The 20,337-nt window shown below is 42.0% G+C and overlaps 1 long non-coding RNA gene across 1 annotated transcript; it reads left to right on the top strand.

The window, feature by feature from the left end:
* Positions 1 to 6,375: 6,375 nt before the first annotated feature.
* On the top strand, positions 6,376 to 18,454 carry LOC119502542. The gene is made up of 3 exons (XR_005210099.1): positions 6,376 to 6,554; positions 13,260 to 13,263; positions 18,444 to 18,454. It is a non-coding gene; the product is annotated as an uncharacterized LOC119502542 (long non-coding RNA).
* Positions 18,455 to 20,337: the final 1,883 nt, after the last annotated feature.

Genomic DNA, 20,337 nt, shown 5'->3' with positions numbered 1-20,337 from the left:
AGAGATATTTGTTAAATGATGAACGCGATTCTGTTTTCTTCATACTTTACATATTTTGCTCATGATAGATGATGATGATTCCCAGTGTGAAGAAGTAAACAAAATCGTTGAAACTGTGCAAAAATCTTTTGTTAGGCAACTTTTTTTAAAGCTGCGTCGGGTAGAAATGGAGCAAATTCAAAAAGGTTATTTTTATAAAACGGCAATAAGGTAATCTGAAAGAAATCATGTGCCTCTGTGTCCTCCGGTGTCCTTCTAATGGCATCTCCAAGATTTCAGAGACTGGAGGAAAACAACCAGTCAGAGCTGATCTGGAGTCTGCGTCCAGCTGCCGTCTATGAGAGCCACGAGTCAATCACTCGCGAACTCCGATCAAACGGTCAAACTAGGCAGCGTTGATCAAATATGAATTAATATTCTGTTACTGTAATGCCTATTTCTCTCCTTAAAATGTTTTCAGAATAATCTTGTAGTGTACTGTTTAGCTGTAAATGAGAAAGTTTGTGACCCAGTAGCCATGTTGAGATGTGTTGAGGAAATACCAAGCACAGCCAATAGGAACGCTCTCTCTCTGAACTGACCTGTGATTGGCCAAAGTCTCCCATCACGGGCTAGATTTTTTAAAGCCTGAAAACTGAGCCATGAGGAGGTGCAGAAGTCTAGTTTTCTCTCAGAACACTTGAATTACAATATGCTGAAAAGTTGTGACATTTTTGCCCAATGATGCCAAAACTACACTGCCTACTGCTACTTTAAGCGGACTGTGCTACCGTGTCTGTCACACGTCATTACTGCACCTGCCTCTTCTTCTATTTAAACTGTCATTCCACCTGCAGCCCACACTTCAGTGGGTACCTTTCATCTTGCCATCCTCCTTGGAGCGAGACCCCACACTGACAGAGTAATGTCCCTTATTAAAGCCCTCATTAAAATGAGGGTCATGGGTCAACCAGCCGGCGACAGGACATCAGGCTGTCATTAAGGCTAATTGTTGGCTTGTGATCATCCTCCGTCCTCTGCAGTATTTTATACCCCACATTCTTTTTATTTTTTTATTTTTCTCTGTATATTCAACACCTGTAACTTTCAAATTGTTGTAGTGTTGTCACGATCCTGGAATCGGAAAGATTGACACCACATTGAGGTCATCAAATTTTAGATTTTTATTAAACCATAAATAGCGGTGTGTGTGTCAACTCGCTGTTGGAGAAAGGAGAGAGCAGCTGGTAGGCCGTGTATCGATACTGTGGAAAATGAGTACTGAAACCGTTTCAAATATTCAGTATCGATATATATTCATACCTCGATATTTTTGAAAACACTATTTACAAGAATGCTTAAACAGATCTTCTGCTGCATGGAGTCGAGTGTCCAAATTTACAACAAAACCTCTGACATCACTGCGGCGTGCCCCTTGTGCTCCGCATCTATCCCAGTTCTTCCTGTGTCACCCTTTCAATGCTCCCCACCTTAGCAGGTCTTGTCTTTTAAGCGACCCCTTTTCTGAAAAGAGAGTAGCCCACTTCAGTAGTCCTCCACTGTGTGGCCACCTGAGAAGGAAACTGAATATAAATCCCTAACAATGGGCAGGGTGCTGGGGGAATAGGCCGAAACGGCCATTTAGCAGGTGCACCTTCGTGGCCTCCACGCAGTTCCCACACATATCACCGAGACCGGTGGCCTGCCCTAGAGAGTACCCCTGAATCGCCGTCCAAGATCAAGTAGCGATCAATTAATGGGAGAACAAGGCGTCCGCTGGGGGGATGTCCAGTGTCCCACCCTCCCCTGCTTTGACTCATAGAAGTGCCCATTTGCAACTCTATCTGTGTGGCTGCTCCATGTCAATGCGTGTGGGGCTGGGGGGGGGGACGGAGATATTATCGGGGTGACTGTGAGAACCGGCGCTGGCATTTCCACCTTTGTTTGCGTGAGCGAGGGCCGATTGGCGGCGCTGTGATGAGGTCACCTGGCAAAGCAGCAGGGGGTCCCGTATCTATTGTTCACCTGAAACACAGGGATGAGAACTGGGGTGGGGATGACAAATAGACTCTGTGAACGCACATTAGACAGGTGAAGGTTTTCAGTACATGGGAAATAATTAATACTTTCCTCTTACATAACATCAGTCCGACATATGCGGCCAGCTATTTGGACTTCAGGTCGTATTTGACATTCCTTTCCTATCTGTTCAAAAGAAAAAAACATGTTTGCTCATGGGTGACCGCTAGTGATATGCCAGCATTGATCGGCGAGTGTGACTCTGCTAATTGCATTCTTGTCCATAAGCAAACAGACTTAATCCTGGCCACTGATAAAGTCATGGAGGTAAATCATACCAGGAAAACACTGTCTGATAGGTTAAATTAATGCTGCACTGATATACTTAAAGGGATAGTTTTGGTGTTTTGAAGTGGGGTTGTATGAGGTATTTATCTATAGTAGGTGTATTACCTACAGGTAGATGATGTCGGTGTGCCCCCAACATCGAGAAAAAGACAAGAGCACACACAACGGAGCAAAGCAATACAGGACTGTGGACGGGCAGAAAACGCATTTAAGCCACCTAAAAGAAAGGTCCACCTAAAAAATATCTGTTTAAACCTGCAGTAGGCAGAATGTTTTTTGCATCATTCGGCAAGAAAATTCATAATAACCTTTCAGCATATTGTATTTCAAGTGTTCTGAGAGAAAACTAGACTTTTGTACCTCCTCATGGCTCTGTTTTCAGACTTTAAAGACTTTGGCCAATCACAGGTCATTTCAGAGAGAGAGAGCGTTCCTATTGGCTGTTCATTCAATGGAGGCGGCTGTCAATCACTTGGTAACTCCAATCAAACAGTCAAATTATAGGCAGCGCTGATCAAATATGAATCAATATTCTGTTACTGTAATGCCCATTTTTTCATCTCAAATGTTTTCAGAAACATCTTGTAGTGCACGGTTTAGCTGTAAAATGAGAATAAATTAAAAATAGAAAATAAAAATAGCCTTTCTTTTAGTTGTCTAAAATAAGTTTTTCTGCCGTCCCCATCCACAGCAGTACATTGCTTTGGTGTCGGTGCTTCTGTCTGCTTCTCGATGCTGGATGGTACGCCGACCTTTATCTATTGTAAGTAATACATCGACTATGGAGAAGTACCCCACCCAAACTGTCCCTTTAACAACCGATAAATCATACACAGCACTGATACAGTGTGCCTGCGTATTCCTAAAATATCCTCTTCCTGTGTTAAAGTATAGCTCGGTCCATATACCTGTAGGTTTCACCCACAGAACACATGCTGACAAGTTTGTGTCCATATTGTGGGTTTTCTTTATAAGGCTGGGAATGTGGTAAAAAGGGTATTCATAGCTTTTCCAACTCAGGCGGCTCCCCAGCGACAGTACAGCCACCTCTGAAAGCCCCAGCAGTGAATAAAGCTGTAAGTTATAAACAGCCTTATATAACTTCACACCCTCAAATATCATTGGAACATTTTCTTTACCTTTAGGTAACCAGTGAGCCTCATTAATGCAATGATTGATGGCTAAACTGTTCTCTCAAGGATACTTTTTTTAGACGGGGTGTAAAATCGTAGTGAGAAAAAAAAATATATAGGGATACACGACTCATATAATGTATGTTCTGTAAGAATTTGTGGCTAATTTTATTATCAACACATATTTCTTGGCGTTCACGGTGAGGCGAGGAGCCTGTTCACCTCTTCACCCAGCTGATTAAATGGATCCTTTCTTTCCTTTCCCTTCACCACCATGGAGTGATGGACAACTAACCTGCAATTACAGTGACCAGACAACCCCAACAAACTAGCCTGTAATCACCACTATCAAGCAAAGCGGGAAGGGGAAAAAGAGTCCCGAGAGGAACCTGGTCTGATCCTCACCCCACCCCCCTCTCCACCCTGTTTGCCCACCACCCCCTAAGACCAAAGGAGAATTGTGAAAGGTATCCTGCATCAGTAAACAAGGGAGGTCTTCAGGTCTTTAGGGGGCTTCCCTCTGTTTTCCATAGAATCAAATTATGTTAGAAGCTCACGCAAGCGCTGCCCACGGCTGTTATGACAGCGAGGTAGATACTCTCTCAAACCACCTGTGACACTGAGCCCAAACACGACCCTTTAACCTGGGGTCACATCCACTTCACCACATCCAAACCACCGCACAAGATCAGCCTCTTTTAAATAACGAATCTTGAAATTTAGTCTATGAATACTGGTGGTGTAAGAAAATATCGATACACATGAGAATCACGATATTATGTTTTGCAATACTGTATCGATTCTTCAAAACGCTGTATCGATTTTAAATTAACCTCTTAAAAATTGGACAGCCCGCTGGCTGACCTGGCCGCTATTCTGTCTTTCAGAGGTAGTAGCTGGCTCAGTTTTAAAGCTAGAGTGGAGATACTGCTATCATATCAGAAACTAGAAAAACTAAGGAATCCATTGGTACCAACCATGTCATATTAGCTCGTCATGAAGGAGGCTAAATAAAGCTAATAATAATAAAGTTACAATAAACTTTGGAGAGGAAAAACTGGCATGGCCATTTTTTCAAAGGGGTCCCTTGACCTCTGACCTCAAGTTATGTGGATGAAAATGGGTTCTGTGGGTACCCACGAGTCTCCTCTTTACAGACATTTCATGCAGTTTTGGGCAAAAGACAAAACATGCATGCAAAAGTTTTTTTAATTCAGTATGAATGTGTTATTTTCGCCTATTCTAAAATAGTGTATTTGAATATTTCTGCATACTGGGGTCCATATCCAATTGTATTCATGTGTAATGATGTTAGTCCCCATAGTAGCCAGTTTACATATTGACATTTTTTACTCAGATTTTATACATATGGAGGGTCTTTATACCAGTTTTCCTAAAATTAGATTTTTTTTAAAAATCGCAATATTTCGCCTTGTTTACAGTATCGCATATGCATCATACAGCCCTAATGAATACTATTCAAGTGCACTGAACTTCCCTTAAAATCTAATTTGGTGCATGTCGGATTTGAGATATTTTAGCTAAAATATACATGTTGTGCATTTACAGAACACCCCACATCAAAGTATTAATCCGTGGATAGATCTTTACAGTCATGTGCCTAATATATTTAGCTTTCTGTTTTTCTTCGGGGAGCAAACTTGATTTCTCGGTTCATTTAAATTTATAAGAGTCAAGCAAATGGAATATACATATATGTACTTTTTTGGAAAAGGGCAGTTTTATGGCAACAAAAACAGAATCTGTGGTCTCAACGGTCCAGGTTTGATGCAAACGCCTGTGGAACCTTTTATGCAACCTGGCGTCCAGGAGATTTATGAAAATATTTTGCTTTCCACCCTTTTGAGCCTTTTAGCCCTTGCTAAAGGAAAACTGCTAGCTCCAAGAAACCACACAGAAGAACGAAAAAAATCCACAGGGTCAAATGTCCTGAGTGGGCCGTTTGCCAGGTCTGTTCCACAAGCAGGATGCTGCTCACACACAGACTGGCTCCAGCCTCCCAATCCTGCAGAAACATATGAAAACAGAAACAAATCCCACCACGAGGGCCAGCACCAGTGGTCCATGAGAATATAAGAGGCTGTTTTAGTGCAGGAACAACGCAGATCGCCCAAGAAGATTAGCCTCGGTGCTACAGGGCCTCGTATAAATCTCCTTCTAATTGGCAGGGGAATTTGATTTGACTCATGCACTGTGAGAGGCCAGCGCTCATTATTGCTGCCCAGTTAATGCATAAACAGAGGTCTCAGCAGGTCCCCACTAAGTGGTAGCAATGATCAGATAGCAGCCTCTCGGTCTGAGAGGTTGCCTTTACAGAAGTTAATTGTTCTTATTGCAGTGAGCTCAATCTGTCAACTTTTAGAAACAAATTTAATGCTAAATGAGGTCACAGTTAAATCCCTCAGAAAGCACTATATCTGAATGTGGGTCAGTGCCAGTGACGGTAAACAAAATGTATGATTTCCACTTGATATAACACATATAACATGGAATATCAAAGTGATTTCAAATATTAAAATGTGTTGGATAATATTTAAAGGCTATGCATGGAGGATTAAAGGCATAATTTAAAGGGGAACACCTCCTAAATTAAGAATTACAATATGTTATTTCCATGGTCTAGTAAAGTTCAATCAATATGTGTGAACATGAGCTTCTCTCTCTCAAAGCCAGAAACCAGAGTAGTAAGTCTCAAACTTGTGATGTCATAGGGTATAAAGTCTGGAGCTGCTCCACAGACAATAAATTAGAGATTGACTTTATGAACCCACAGAGTGTTTGTTTTCTTTTTTAGATCCAAATTAGCTTTATTCTATTGCAGTGTTGTCAGTTGTGAAACAAAAAAATGATCCCATATACTCAGATCCTTCCCCTGGGTGCTGTCAGTGTCATCTACAACATCTCTCCCCATTCATTGTCTATGGAGCAGCTCCACACTTTACGTATACCCGATGACATTACAAGTTTGAGGTTTAGCATTCTAGTTTTTGGATTTGGGAGAGAGTTGTTCATGTTTGCTAATATTTTTGGGCTGTCTTAGACCATAGGAAAAACGTGTGAAATTCGAAAATGGGCATAGTTCCTGTTTAATGTGCTTGTTTTGTAAGTGACATTCTGACATATTTTCCGTATTTATGTTACTTTGTTTCCGTAAATATATTACTAATTTATTTACTTATTTTAAGCCCAACCATGATGTTTTTCCTAAACCTAACTAAGTGATTTTGTTGCTTAAACCTAGCTGTGGATGTTACCATCGTTTTGTTGCGTGGCGTACAAATGACGCAAAAATGTGTCCTCATGACACGCGGAATGTCCTTGTAACGTTGTGTCATTCATACGCCTTCCCATGAGATCGGGTTGATATATTTATATTACTGATATACTGATATATATATTGCTACAGTACAATTATAGATCCTATTTTTTATTTCTCCCTTCATTAGCACATCAGTGCTCATTGTGAGGCAATCCCTGTTGGTAACAGATTACTATGAGTGATTATAAATCACATTTTGCATGATATTATCTCGCCTTTTCATTCTGCATGAAATAATTGAGAATTTTAGACAATGTGATTATCTTGATATGGATGTAAGAAACATCTTGAGCAACTTCCTTCTGGTCTTAAACTGACAGAGTGTCATCAGCGGGATGAGTGGGAATGCTTTTATTCCCATCCGTCCACCTGCAGTGAGCCAAACGGTCCCTCAGTGCTCTCACTGTGATTATGGGCACTCTCAAAGAACAAGAGTTAAGATTGGTTACTAATTTGACAAAATTGAGGCCAGTAAGTAGCATGACCCAGCAGGGTCAGGCCCTCCGGTTATAGTAGCCATCATGCTGAGTCTGCCCACAGGCAACAGTAAGGGTCACAAGGGAAGACGGAAGCAGCTCCTGGAGACTGTAGCGGAGCCAACCACCCACCCTTGGGCTCCGTGGGGGTGGAGGGACAAGGGCACAATAATCCAGGATCCATTAAAGTGTGACTGATGCCATTCTTTTTGGGGTCTTATGACTGGATATCTTGCCTATATGGCAGCCGTGGGGATAGTTGGCTTACAATGCGGGACAGACAGACCCACAGCAGGCTGCAAGCGATCCAGACACTGACCTCACAGTGGAATCTACTTTGCTGCCAAATTAATTTTTCCATTTCACTAATGGGTGTATACCAATAACTTCTTTAATATGACAGCTTGTCAGGGTAGCAAATGAAAGTCAAAACTTGGAAGCTCAATCAAACATCGACAGACCCTGCTGTGAGCTGAAAGGTATCTGTTATGAGTTTATTTAGTTTGTGTGTGTGTGTGTGTGTGTGTGTTACATTCCTGAATACATTATCTGGAATTAACTGTTCCTAAATACCATGTAGAGCATTACAACATGCAATTTATTTTAATAGTGTAAACAAACAAGGTTTGCTGGAGCTGCTGCTTGTAGTACGAACAGCTCATGATTAAATCTGTAACAGTGGGTGGCATATCCTACCTTTCATCACCGGCCAATATTCTACGTCTGGCCCCAGATTTGGCCCAAGATGAGGGGTGACAGGAATCAGGATAAGACTCGCTGACCACTAGACTGAGGACAAAGTCCTGAAGCCCAAGGGCCTGTAGGAAACCAAATCCTGGCTATCCCTATGTGAAAAAAATACATTTGAACATACTAAACTTTTTATTAGGACTGTCAAAGTTCGCGATAATAACGCCTTAACGCAGATTCATTTTAACTCCACTAATTTTTTTAATGCATTAATGCAATCAATCTTTTGGAGGTTGTAGCGGGCTCAGTTTTAAAGCTAGAGTGAAGATACTGGCATCATATGAAACTAGAAAACCTAAGGATTCCACTGGTCTAGCTTGGTGCAAAGGAGGTTAAATAACGCTCCAAACTTGCGCTAAATTCTGGTGAGGAACAACTGGCCTGTTGCAGTTTGCCATGTTATGATTTGAGCATATTTTTTTATGCTAAATACAGTACCTGTGAGGGTTTCTGGACAAAATTGTCATTGTTTTGTTTTGTTAATTGATTTCATATGATAAAAATATAAATACATTCGCATAAAGCAGCATATTTGCCCACTCCCATGTTAATAAGAGTATTAAATAATTGACAAATCTCCCTTTAAGGTACATTTTGAACAAATTAAAAAATGTGATTAATTTGCAATTAATCGTGATTAACTACGGACAATCATGCGATTAATCACAATTAAATATTTTAAGCGATTGCAGCCCTAGTTTTTATGCTAATGATGTTTTAATTATGTATTTAAAATACTGTGAGGAGCTGCAGAACTTTGGCACGATGTGCCTTATTTTATAATTAAAAGAGTGTTAGCATTATCTATTCACATCTCACTGCGACTTATATAGGAGCAAAACTAGTGAGGCAATAATACTGTAAATCTTTGTCTCACCAGACAGCATTAACTTTTACAGCACAATGAAATTCATTATATAATGCCACACTAAATTGGCCGCCTATTATTTCCTAACATCTTTACTTTTATGAGAAGTCCTCCCAGCAGGATCACAACTCGGGGATCTGCTGCTTAAGCAGCTATATGGTCTCATCCCTGTAAGCCCTGATAAAGGGGGTTTCTCTCCACAAATCCTGTTTGAGCCAAGCTGTGCTGCGTCGCCCCCAGATGATCATTTCAAGCCCCGAGGAAGCCGACAGGTCTGCCCCATCCCCAGACGGTCAGCAGAAGTGTCTCTTTAATGGTTAATGTGCCCACCTGTGGTGCCCCCTGCGTGAGCCTTATTGCTCAGGTCCTGGTCATATTGAGCGGACGGCTGGTGGGAAGAGCTGCTCCAGGCTATAGGCTGCTGCACAGGGTTGTGATCCCTTTTACCAGAGGTGTGGCACCCCACCGACTCAAGGCTTTATGCTATAAAGCACGGACACTAATTGATTGAATATGCATCACATGAAAGTCAGCCACACTGGTGATTTATGCCACTCTCATGTTGGTACTACAGATTGAAGATAACAGAGTTTGACTTGGACCGTGTAAGAGAGTTGAGATAGTTGCAGGAGTAACTCTAGTAGTCTGATCACATCATTAGGCGTTGACCCTCCTGACCCCAGACTCCGGGAGACCGAGCTGTAACCAAGGGAACTGATGCAATGATGAGAACCTGAGGGGGACCCGGTCTGAGCGCTGAAGCCACTGGTGTAGATAATGCTAATGAACAGTCATGCAGTGAAACAAAATGGCTTAATTGTACTGGATTCATCTCGTGCTGAGCCACAAAGGCTAGGGGGAGGTTACGCTTCCAAACGTAGATTATTGTAATCCTCCAGTAATTACTGAGCCACATCTTCTCATGGGAGCAGTGGGGCACATGAGAGGACTGGACTCTGCGTTCTTATTCGTTATGGCAAACTGTTGCAACCAAAAGCTGCACATTTCGTGTCACTCAGACAATGCATATTTATGTGGTCCATACAGAGCCCGCCGAGGAGATAGGCAACTGTGAAAGTGCACGTCAATAGAGCTGAAAGCGCTGACTGCTTTATGTTGTATCTCGGAAAGTTAGCGCTATAATGTGTTTTTATAATGCTCGCCCGTGCCACAATGGCCTTCGCTTTATGCCTTTTCAATGCCTTGAAAATGTTACGCTTCCATTCTCCCTCTGAAGCCACAGAAAAGCGCACTTGGCCGGGGCCGGCCCCTTTCTGGCTTTTGACAGGAAGCTCATGATTTTAAATGTACGGCTCATGCATAATGAATGAGGCTGCACAGGATGTGAGGGCAGTGCATCCAGAGAGCACCTGGGCCAAACAAAGATGCCCTTTCTGCCACGGGATTTGTGCCCTGGTACCCGCTGTCACCAGCGCCCGGCTCGCACCCAGCTGCGAAGCATTCAAGCTCGCCACGCACATTCATCTCGTCAAAGTTGACTCCAAAAAGTGACACTGTCCACTCAGACATAAAGAGCTCTTTATGGGGTTATTAATGATGGGCTGAAAGCTGTGGACAAATGTTTTTGGAACAAGTTTGTCACTGTGGCTGAGCGTCGCTTTGTTTTAGAGCCATGCCAGTTCAGTCGGGGTGCATTCCGCTGCAATGGCGGCGGAGCGGTCTTGTGGGCGCTGAATAATGTCAGAGGTTAGGAAGCACATCTGATTGTCACAGTGTTGCAGTCTAGTTTGTCTCTATTTCAAAAGTCATCGCTTTAACAACCTTATCTCAACAAGTTGCAACGACAACTTGTGATTATTCATGCCGCTGACCTTAAGTGACAAGTGATCATCTAAATGAATCTCGCAGTTTGACCCCTGCACATGACACAATCTTGTCTGGTCCTGTTTCGTAGACAATGCCAATGAGACTGAAAGGAATAATTAGCATCGTCTGGGGTTTCATTTAGCCTCCGTCTGAACAGATGATAAATGATTAATATATGCATCCCGCAAGACACAAGAAAACAAAAACGCCTTGGTAGATACAAACAACCCCACACAACAACAATTTATTTGTGAGCATGTGAGTGCGTGTGTGTGTGTGTGTGCAGACCCAGCCGACTTGGCATAGAATGACCCAGTGGCATTGTTGCAGTGTTTGCAGCCTCAAGCATGGCAAGATTTATGCCGACGGGGGTGTGTTGGAATCCAAGCTCTCTCATCCAGCCCAGCTGCATAGAGAACAAAACCAAAGGCCCAGCTGCAGATATTAGCATGGGCAGTCTCTCTCTCTCTCCTTCTCTCTCTCTCTCTCTCTCTCTCCTTCTCTCCCTCTCACCCAGTCCATGTGCCCCCCGTCCCACAACTCTGTCACATGCCCACAGGGCTTTTGTGCCTCACTCTGTTGTTATGGTAATGACTCGGCCCACAAGAGAGAAGAAAAAAGGAGAGATGTTAAAAGTTGATTGCAGACAAAATTGAAAGAGGGAAAACCAATAGGAAACAAAGAGGGGACGACTTATAAAAGAATTCTTAATTAATTATTGAGTTCCGCTTAGAAAGTCAAGTCAGTGTTGCCGAACAAAGGCAACACACACACACACACACACACACACACAAACACAGCCCCACATGAAATGCAAACAACCCTTACTTGCTGTATGACTTACATGAGGACTGGACATGTATTAAATGTAAATAGTAGGGCTGCTAGAGTGGAGATTCTCATCCGCGTCATATGAAACTAGAAAACCTAAGGAATCTATTGGTACCAACCATGTCATACTAGCTAGTCGCGAAGGAGGTTAAATAACGCTCCAAACTTGAGTTAAATTTTGGCGAGGAAAAACTGGTATGGCCATTTTCAAAGGGGTCCCTTGACCTCTGACCTCAAGATATGTGAATGAAAATGGGTTCTATGGGTACCCACGAGTCTCCCCTTTACAGATATGCCCACTTTATGATAATTACATGCATGTTATGATTTGGGTTTCTGGACAATATTTGTCATTATTTTGTGTTGTTAATTGATTTCCAATAATAAATATATATCTCCCTTTAAGGTACGTTTTGAACAGATAAAAAATGTGTGATTCATTTCCGATTAATCACGATTAATGATGGACAATCATGCGATTAATGGTGATTAAATATTTTAATCGATTGACGGCCCTAGTAAAGAGTATTAAATGGGAATGTGTTATGTAATTGTGCAGGGATGCTTGTTTTCTTTTATTTCTCTGCTCTCGTCCACCTACCTGGCTGTGTTCTGTGGACCTATAGCAAAGATTACATGTGACACTGACCATATGGCATCAGTTACCAGAGAGAAAGTAAAGAGAACCCAAACAAAAATCACTTTTTCTTTCTTTTCTTTTTTTTGTCAGCTGTGACAAAGTCCAGTATGTAGCGTTAAAACACAGAAAGTGTAACTGGAGCAGAGAAGTTTAATATCAACTTAGCAAAACTGCCAAAGTGGTGCAAAGCAAATGAAATGCACTCCCGCTATTATTATCATTCCCACCTTTTCACCGTGTTTTCGTCTAGCCTCAAAGATCCACTGGTGCTTTACGTGGCGAGACCTGCCACAGACTTGGCATGTGTATGTGTATGTTTGAGGGTAACAGGCGAGGTCTCTTTCAGGTCTGGAAGCTCTCACTATAGTTCCCCCACACTCTGTGGTCTAACGTATAATGTTCGCTTTGCTGGAGAGCAGAAGATCTCCTCAATCCCTTATATTGTCTCTTTAGGCACTTAATGCTTTCTTCTGGCAGCATACGCGACACCAGCCTAACCAAGCACTGGTTGACTCCTTCTTCGCCACACACAACCCAAACACACTGCTTTTTCCACTGCCCAATCACCCGCTGCTAGTTGGCAGGTCGGACAACTCACTTGTGCCACTGCAGCCCCGCTGTATTACAACGATCAGACAGATGGCTGTATGAAAAGGGGTCTCCCTCTGTGTGGCCTGAAAAATCCTGGCAACTGACGACTACTAGATGCCACGATCGCGGCGAAGGAGGACTGTTTTCAGTCTCCTGACCTCACTTATAGTCAATGTATGCAAAGTGTCACAGTGAATGTGAAGTATATTATGCACCTTTCTGCCCAGACATGACTAAAGATTTCCCATTTGTTCAGTCTGACCTTTTCACCAGAATGAGTGCATTTGAATGCATGTTCACAGCCCCGCAGACGTATTCTCACATGAGCATGCTATATTGTATGTGGCACTGGCACATAAACACGCTCATGCACAGATGCATGCATGCACACATACTGTAAGTACATAATAATGTGCTTTCCCGTAATGTTTCGGTGACATAAGTGTTTTGACAGCAGATGTGTGTGCAGTGTGGACTTTTATTTTCTTCTCTTCATCCAGTTTCTACCTCTTTTCTTTCTTTCTTTCTTTCTTTCTCTGATTTTGGGAATTCCCACACACTTTCCTACATGAATTAACACTTTTGCAAATAACCATGTTCTGACACTTTCTTTTAGCTAACCGCTTAGCCTTAATGTACAGTAGTCAGACATTTTAAGCAACACAATTAGATTAAGCAATTACATGTGTCACTCATTGACTGTTTATTGACCTTAGATAGGCCACAGGGATAGGGAGAAATCCATGTTTTAAAAGCATACCTTGGCTAAATTCAATCCATTTCCTAATTCGGAGGTATTTATCTGTTGGCGTCAGCCGGGGACACTTAAGTCTTGTGGGGCAACGTTTGTCAAAATAAATTTCCCCGTGCATGGCTAGTGGAGAGTGACAAGTGTGTATTTAATAAACCCTGATTTGTTTACCGGCTGAGCACTTAAGACCATAGGCTCCCTGAGCAATGACAGCTTGGACAACAGTCAAATGCATGTTGGGATGCAATGTTACTCTCCGTGTGTACATTGGAGTAATGAGACAGTCTTGAACATTCATTATATTCTGGGCAGGTTCTGGACGTTGGGGATGAATGGGACTCCCTCAGCAATCAGTATATACATGAAGCTGATGCAAGACCTTGCATATTTGGTGTAGTGCTATGATGTTGGTTTCATATTCCCAGTCCCTTCCCCTCTCCCTTTGTTTCACAGCTCTGAGTTTGGACTTTGTTCTCACACTGTTCTTTAGACTCTCAGGCCATAGCAGAGATCTCTTGAAGTGGTACGAGCGCTGATAAGAGAACACGCCAGAGAAGTTTCCCATCGTTGATGTCCCTGTAAAAATGCAGATATATTCTGAGAGATGAATATTACATGTATGCATACAAAATGTTAGTGGTATTTGAGACCATTGAGACTGATAGGATACTGCTTATTGCTTATATGGTACCATGCAGGCTAGCAATAACAAAATGTTTACCTTGAACAAATAAACTAAGAGAAAGTTATTCTTTAATGTTCAGGAAGTCATGCTATTCATTTTGTTAACCATTATTAGCAACGTTACGGCCTCATTGTGACCTCCTAAAGGGCAGCATTTGGTTGTCAGTCCATCAAAATGTATAGTCTTCTGGTGCGATGGAACATATACTGTCATAGCTCGTATTTGCATTTTAAAGGGGACATATCATGCTCATTTTCAGGTTCGTATTTGTATTTTGGGTTTCTACTAGAACATGTTTAAATGCTTTAATGTTAAAAAAAATACATTATTTTTCTCATACTGTCTGTTTGAATATACCTGTATTCACCCTCTGTCTGAAAAGCTCCGTTTTAGCGCCTGCCTCTTTAAGACCCTCTCTCCAGAAAAAGCCCAGTCTGCTCTGATTGACTTGCGAGAAAAAATATGATGCACCTTTGCAAAGGTAGTTCTCAAGCTGTGGGCGATATATTCTAATGAGCCTGTATGTGACATAGGAAGGGGAGCCAAATCTGATTGGCTTGTTGAATCACATGTTTTCTGATCTAGGCAGCCTACAAAAACTGACTGGGCTCTTATTTCAGTTTGTGGGTTGGTAGACACTCCAGATATCCACATGTACTTGCACAAGCACCAAAAAAAGTGAGTTTTCCATGATTTGTTCCCTTTAAACTTTTCAACTAGGCATGTGAGAATTCATTTTCTTACCAATCATCAACTTAACATCAAATTTAAATTGTTCTAATCATCCACATTTTGTAAAATGTCGACCGCAGTACATAATGCTTGCAGCACTTGAAACGAAATTCCAGTGTTGGCAAACACAAGCCTTTCCACACCGCCCAGTTAAAGACAGATAATATTCAGCAACATGTGGAGGGCTGACCATTAAGCTGCCCTTTCACTCAGGAGGACGGACAAACAGGAGGAGATTTACTGCTCTAATCAAAGCCCTGCCGGCTGCTGGAAATCGACCGTGAATGACGTCATCAACCTGTCCTCGCACTGACGGTTTGATTTATAAAGCATGCAGAATGCTCGGGCAAGAAAAAAAGAAAGGCTTTCACAGTCCTACGCAGAATGTGCAGTGTGAAAATTCTGACCTTGTGTTTTGTTTTTTGTCCTGTCGTACATCAGGTGTGTTGATTCTCCGCTTTTTGTCTTGGCAAGGGATAAGGAGAGTAGCTCAGAGGTAAACCAACTTATTTGCTCTTATTTTCTGAGAGCTAAAGATTCAATATTTATGTAGCACTGTTTCCACGTTTGAGGTAAAGCAAGTAGGATCATATGTTCCCTGTATGTGATGATGATGGTGTTTACTTGGTGTCTGTGCAACATCACACACCGGCTCTCCGAACACCTTTATCCCCTCTAAGCATACAGGAAGCCCAGTAAACGCTGTCTTCAAGTCCCTGGGTGGAAGAAGACTAATTTGGTTACTTGCTACAGGTTGATGGATGGATTGTGGTTAGTTTGCAAAAACAGTCATGCTTTGGGTTTTAATAAACAACCTAGGACCCTGGAGGAAATACTTGAGAAGCCTGAGATGAGATGGGGGCCCTGTTTTCGCCCCGATGTAAGCACCTTCTTGGAATCCAAAGATTTTCAAATTGATTTTCAAACTCTCAGTGTGAAATTAAAGGTTTGCTGGGTCCTATTAAGTAAACTCTCACAAGGCATAAAATGCTCTCAAATTGAAAATGTGCTTTTCCAAACATTTGGAGCAGCACTCAAAGATGTCCTGAGGTGGTAATGAAAGGAATGTAAATGGATAATGTTTTTATGGGACTGTAGTTGTGTTGGACTCAGAGCAAACCAAATACCGGCCAAGTTTTCCTGGCAGGAACCTTTTATTGGGATTCAATGATAATTAAAAACCCTGACTTATGCATAGGCGTACTTTGTCTTTTAGAGTCCAAGTGTACATAAAGGGGAATTAATTAAATGCTAGGCAGTTTAGTGTGGCGCCATGGAAAGAGTACACAACTTCAAAACATGCCAGATTCTAGATGAATCAGGTCGGGGTGATCTGTCATATATTGCCTGGTTCTGACAGGACATATACAGTTTCAGTGACGTGGCTGAGCGATTGAGACAAATTGGGCGAAGCTCACAAAGTAAACACAGGGGAGTCTCGGGACATTTTTCTGGTTGTTTTTGTTTTTAAATCTGTGCATTGCCAAGTAGGTTGACCTGCGTGTTCTGTAAACAAAGGGTTTCATGTTAGAGCTCATTTGGAGTGCAGCTTTTAAAAGAGGAAGTGTTAGCAGTGAAGCTAGCCAGCATGGTGCCTTGGTGCTTAGTACACTGCAGCTCATTTCACATTCGGCCCCTGAAGAACAAACATGAGATGACATATTGTATATGTCATGCAGCAGGGGGTTGTTTTTTAGCTCCTTATTGTAAAAGTTTAGTTTGAAATGTTTTTTTAGCATCATACACTGTTGAGTAGCATTAGTATTTCACACCTGGCAGGTGCAGAAATTGGCTCTCATACACCGTTCATAGCCATACCTATAAAAGTAATGCACTGTAATTCGTATATCCCACGAAATCAATTTGCATATTATGCACGTAATCGTGAACCAGGAAGTATAAAGAGCGACAAATGCCGTGTTTGGGGGAGGTCGGAGTGGATGGGTCGGTCAAAAAACACCTGACTTTCTGCCCAGGAGACTAGTGTTCATACCCCATGTGAAACCAGAAGTCCACGTTTTATTTGTCACGTAACCTCCGTACTTAAGTTACACCACTTTTGGAGATATTTTAACCCTAACCACAATCTTTTCCTAAACCTAGCTAAGTCGTTTTGTTGCCTAAACCTAACCAAGTTGTTTCCTGTGAAGATGGAAGTTTATTTTGAAAAGACTGTATGCATGTATGGAGAAATTGACACGTATTGCTGGACATTTGCAGGGAAACGCATGAAAATGAGGAAGAAATATCATACGGACCGTTTTATGAGGATACGTTGAACTGTTAGGAGTATTTTCAATTCAACTAATTTTGAGCTCAAAATAATGTCATCACAAAGTGTGTCTTTTTTATAACAAAATTGACATTATGCATCATATCGATATATTTAAAAATAGTCTCCTCAGAAGTGTAAAAACAGAGAGGTAAGAGGACTTGTGTGGCTTGAAGTGTCTGATTGGGCCCTCAACAATGATTGTGGTCTGAATGGCTTCACAAAGCCCAGAGCCAGTTTGTTTAAACCAAACTAATCCAAGCGTGGAGGCAGGACACTGAAATTGCAGGCCTCCTGAAAGGCGATCTGGCAGCAGAGCTATGGTCCAGGGGCTGAAGTTTACATAGGATAAATAAAAATAATGAAGAACAAAATAACAGAGATGGTTGCCAAGCAACCATGCATTTATCAATGTTATATTTATGTGTTTGTCATCGTGTATTTATCTATACCGTTGCTAGTTTACTGCTTGTGAATGACCATTTTAAATACATAAAAATTTGATTTATTCGACATATTGGATTGACATTTCTAAAATAAAGCCAAGAATGAGAAAAATAACAGTTAATTTAAAGTTTTGAGAGTCCAAATATAAACATAGTTAGCATTTTTTGACTGCATACCAATAGTGGCAAATTAATTAAAGGCTGAAAGAAATCAAACTCTCTAGGAACTCTTCATCATTGGGGTGACTTCACTCTCTGTCCATTAGACGATTAGACCTGACAACCTTGTCCTGCACGTCTGCACCAGCAGTGTGGTAATCAGCAGTGTCTGTGCAAACCACAGTATGGATTTCAACCCTGGACTGCTGAGGACTTCCATTGCTCACATGTGGCGCAGAACACCTCTGCCAGGCCTGTCAGTTCATGTTCCAGGCCACCGCTGCCTAAATGGATCCTGATTGGCTATTTGGACAGGGAATTGTGCAAAAGGTTGACATATGAATCACTGTCGCTCCCCTACTTCACACTGTAAAGAGAAACATTAGGAGGAAAAAAAAAAGCTATCCATGTAAGCTACATGAAATCCAATACGCCTGAGTTGACCTTTTTCTTCATGTTTAATCAGGACTCATAAATGAGACTATTAATCTTTATTTCTATCATGGATTATTATGACATTTTGATATGATCAATGCTGCTGAGAGCCTGGGCTGATTTGTCTGAATGTTTTTACTGTGAAGTCTGGTGCAAGACAGATGAGTTTTGACATGATGACGTCACCTCAACCTTCCCAGAGTTTTGTCTACCTGGCATCCTAACTACTGACATACAACAGCCATCGAACCACACACGTTTAGGAGCCATTTCTGTGTAAGCAATCTGAAAATGATAACCATAGCTGTATAATCGCAATTTGTAATGACATGGAGGGATACGACTCTGACGCAACATGGTAGACTTGCTGTGGGCTGTCTGGCTGTGTATTGTTGTAAGAAGCATGACCTACAGCCTCATACGCCTTCTAAATGGTATCACCCAGGCAATGACCCAGCCAGTGAGCCACTACAATGACTGACAACACAGCAGTTGTGTCATCACTTACTGGGAAGGAAATTCACTGTAGACACTGACGCCAGAATGATCAAAACCATCCACACCCAAAAACCAAGCAATTCTTGCAGGAAGAATCAAAGGTAACATTACACATTCTCCTCGGACACAAAAGGCGCTTTCGGACCCAAATGTTCTGGGAAGTCCCTGAGAGGAATTACCCCGAGAACTGCATACCTTTGGCGATTGGCGAGCGGCGAGCTTGCTACGTTCCACAAGCTCTCTATAACTTTTTTAGTGATATTAGTATAAAAGAACTCTGTTACTTGCCACAATCATATAAACATAAGCAAAATAGGTGTCATGAAAGTATCTTTTGCGATTTCGGTTCGGATTGGCTATCGTTCTTCGGCTCAGTGGGTTCTTTTTGCTACTGGGTTAGACTTTGTTCTACTGGGTTAGCCTTTGTGCTAGTCGGAGTGAGCAGTAGTGCTCACTCGTTCTCAATGGTTGTGTTCTCATGATCGAGTTATCTTCTGCACTTCGCTGTCGGTCCCTTTGTCCGTGTTTTCTTCCATTTTTTACATCGCGAGCTGTTGTTTAAGTTTTGTGTCTGTTGTTTACACGGTCGTGTCTAGAAGAAAGCCTGCAAATTGCGAAATTTGATCTGGGATCTGCAAAAACTTGCAAAAACCCTCGCGAGACTCAGTGCCCGATGACCTAACCTAACCTTAACTATTCTAGGTCAATGCCTAACCTTAACAATCTTGCAAGAGTTTCCCCAGTTTCCCTTTTTACTTCTAGCCACTACCTGTTTACACGGCTAACAGGTTTTTAAAAATGCCAGTTGCCGGTGCTGAATTGACTCATTATTTTGACCTATCACCGTACACTTACGTCACTCACGGTTCCTATTGTGCTGGGAGAATACCTACTCCGACATGGGAGCTAAAAAAGTCCCTCAAAAAGGAGTTCTAAGATCTACGATTGTTCCTATTTATTCAATAACAAGGGGTTCTTATAACTATGAAAAAGTTCCTCCTGTTCGAAAATGCCTAAAGTCAGTAATTATCAGCCAGCAGATCCAATGCCAAATCTGTGTGATGGAAAAAACAACCTTGTTGCATCTCCTCCCAGAGTCCGGTTTTGTGTGCAGGTGGAGCCTCTGTTATCATTGGATAGTCGTGCTCATCATTGTTCAGGTCCCACCACAGACTCAGGTAGTGTATCATGTTTATAGGAGCCAGCGGGGAGACGATAGTACTGGAACATCTTCGCCTTAAAGGCTGGCATTTCCTGTTGCAAGGGAAGGAATGTAGAAATACGTGTTTGATGCCTATGATTGTGATTCAGTTGCCAGGAGAGACATATTCCAGTAGTGGTGTCAGGATGCAGAACTGCCACTCTATGATATGACAGCGTGGAACGTGAACTGTCCAGAGTTGGGCGCGCACTATATGATTTCTCGGAAAGTAAGGGAAACCGTGTGTGTCCCGAGTCCCACTGATGGCGCCGTTCCTCAGAAAACAAGTTGCTGTACTGCCTCATGTAACACAATCGTCGACAACAGCTGCTAGAGATAGACAGCCTGTTTTAATT

The sequence above is a fragment of the Sebastes umbrosus genome, chromosome 14 (genome assembly GCF_015220745.1).
Source record: "Sebastes umbrosus isolate fSebUmb1 chromosome 14, fSebUmb1.pri, whole genome shotgun sequence".
Lineage (NCBI taxonomy): Eukaryota > Metazoa > Chordata > Actinopteri > Perciformes > Sebastidae > Sebastes > Sebastes umbrosus.
The sequence above is the reverse complement of the archived record's forward strand: the minus strand, read 5'-3'. Positions and strand labels throughout refer to the sequence as shown.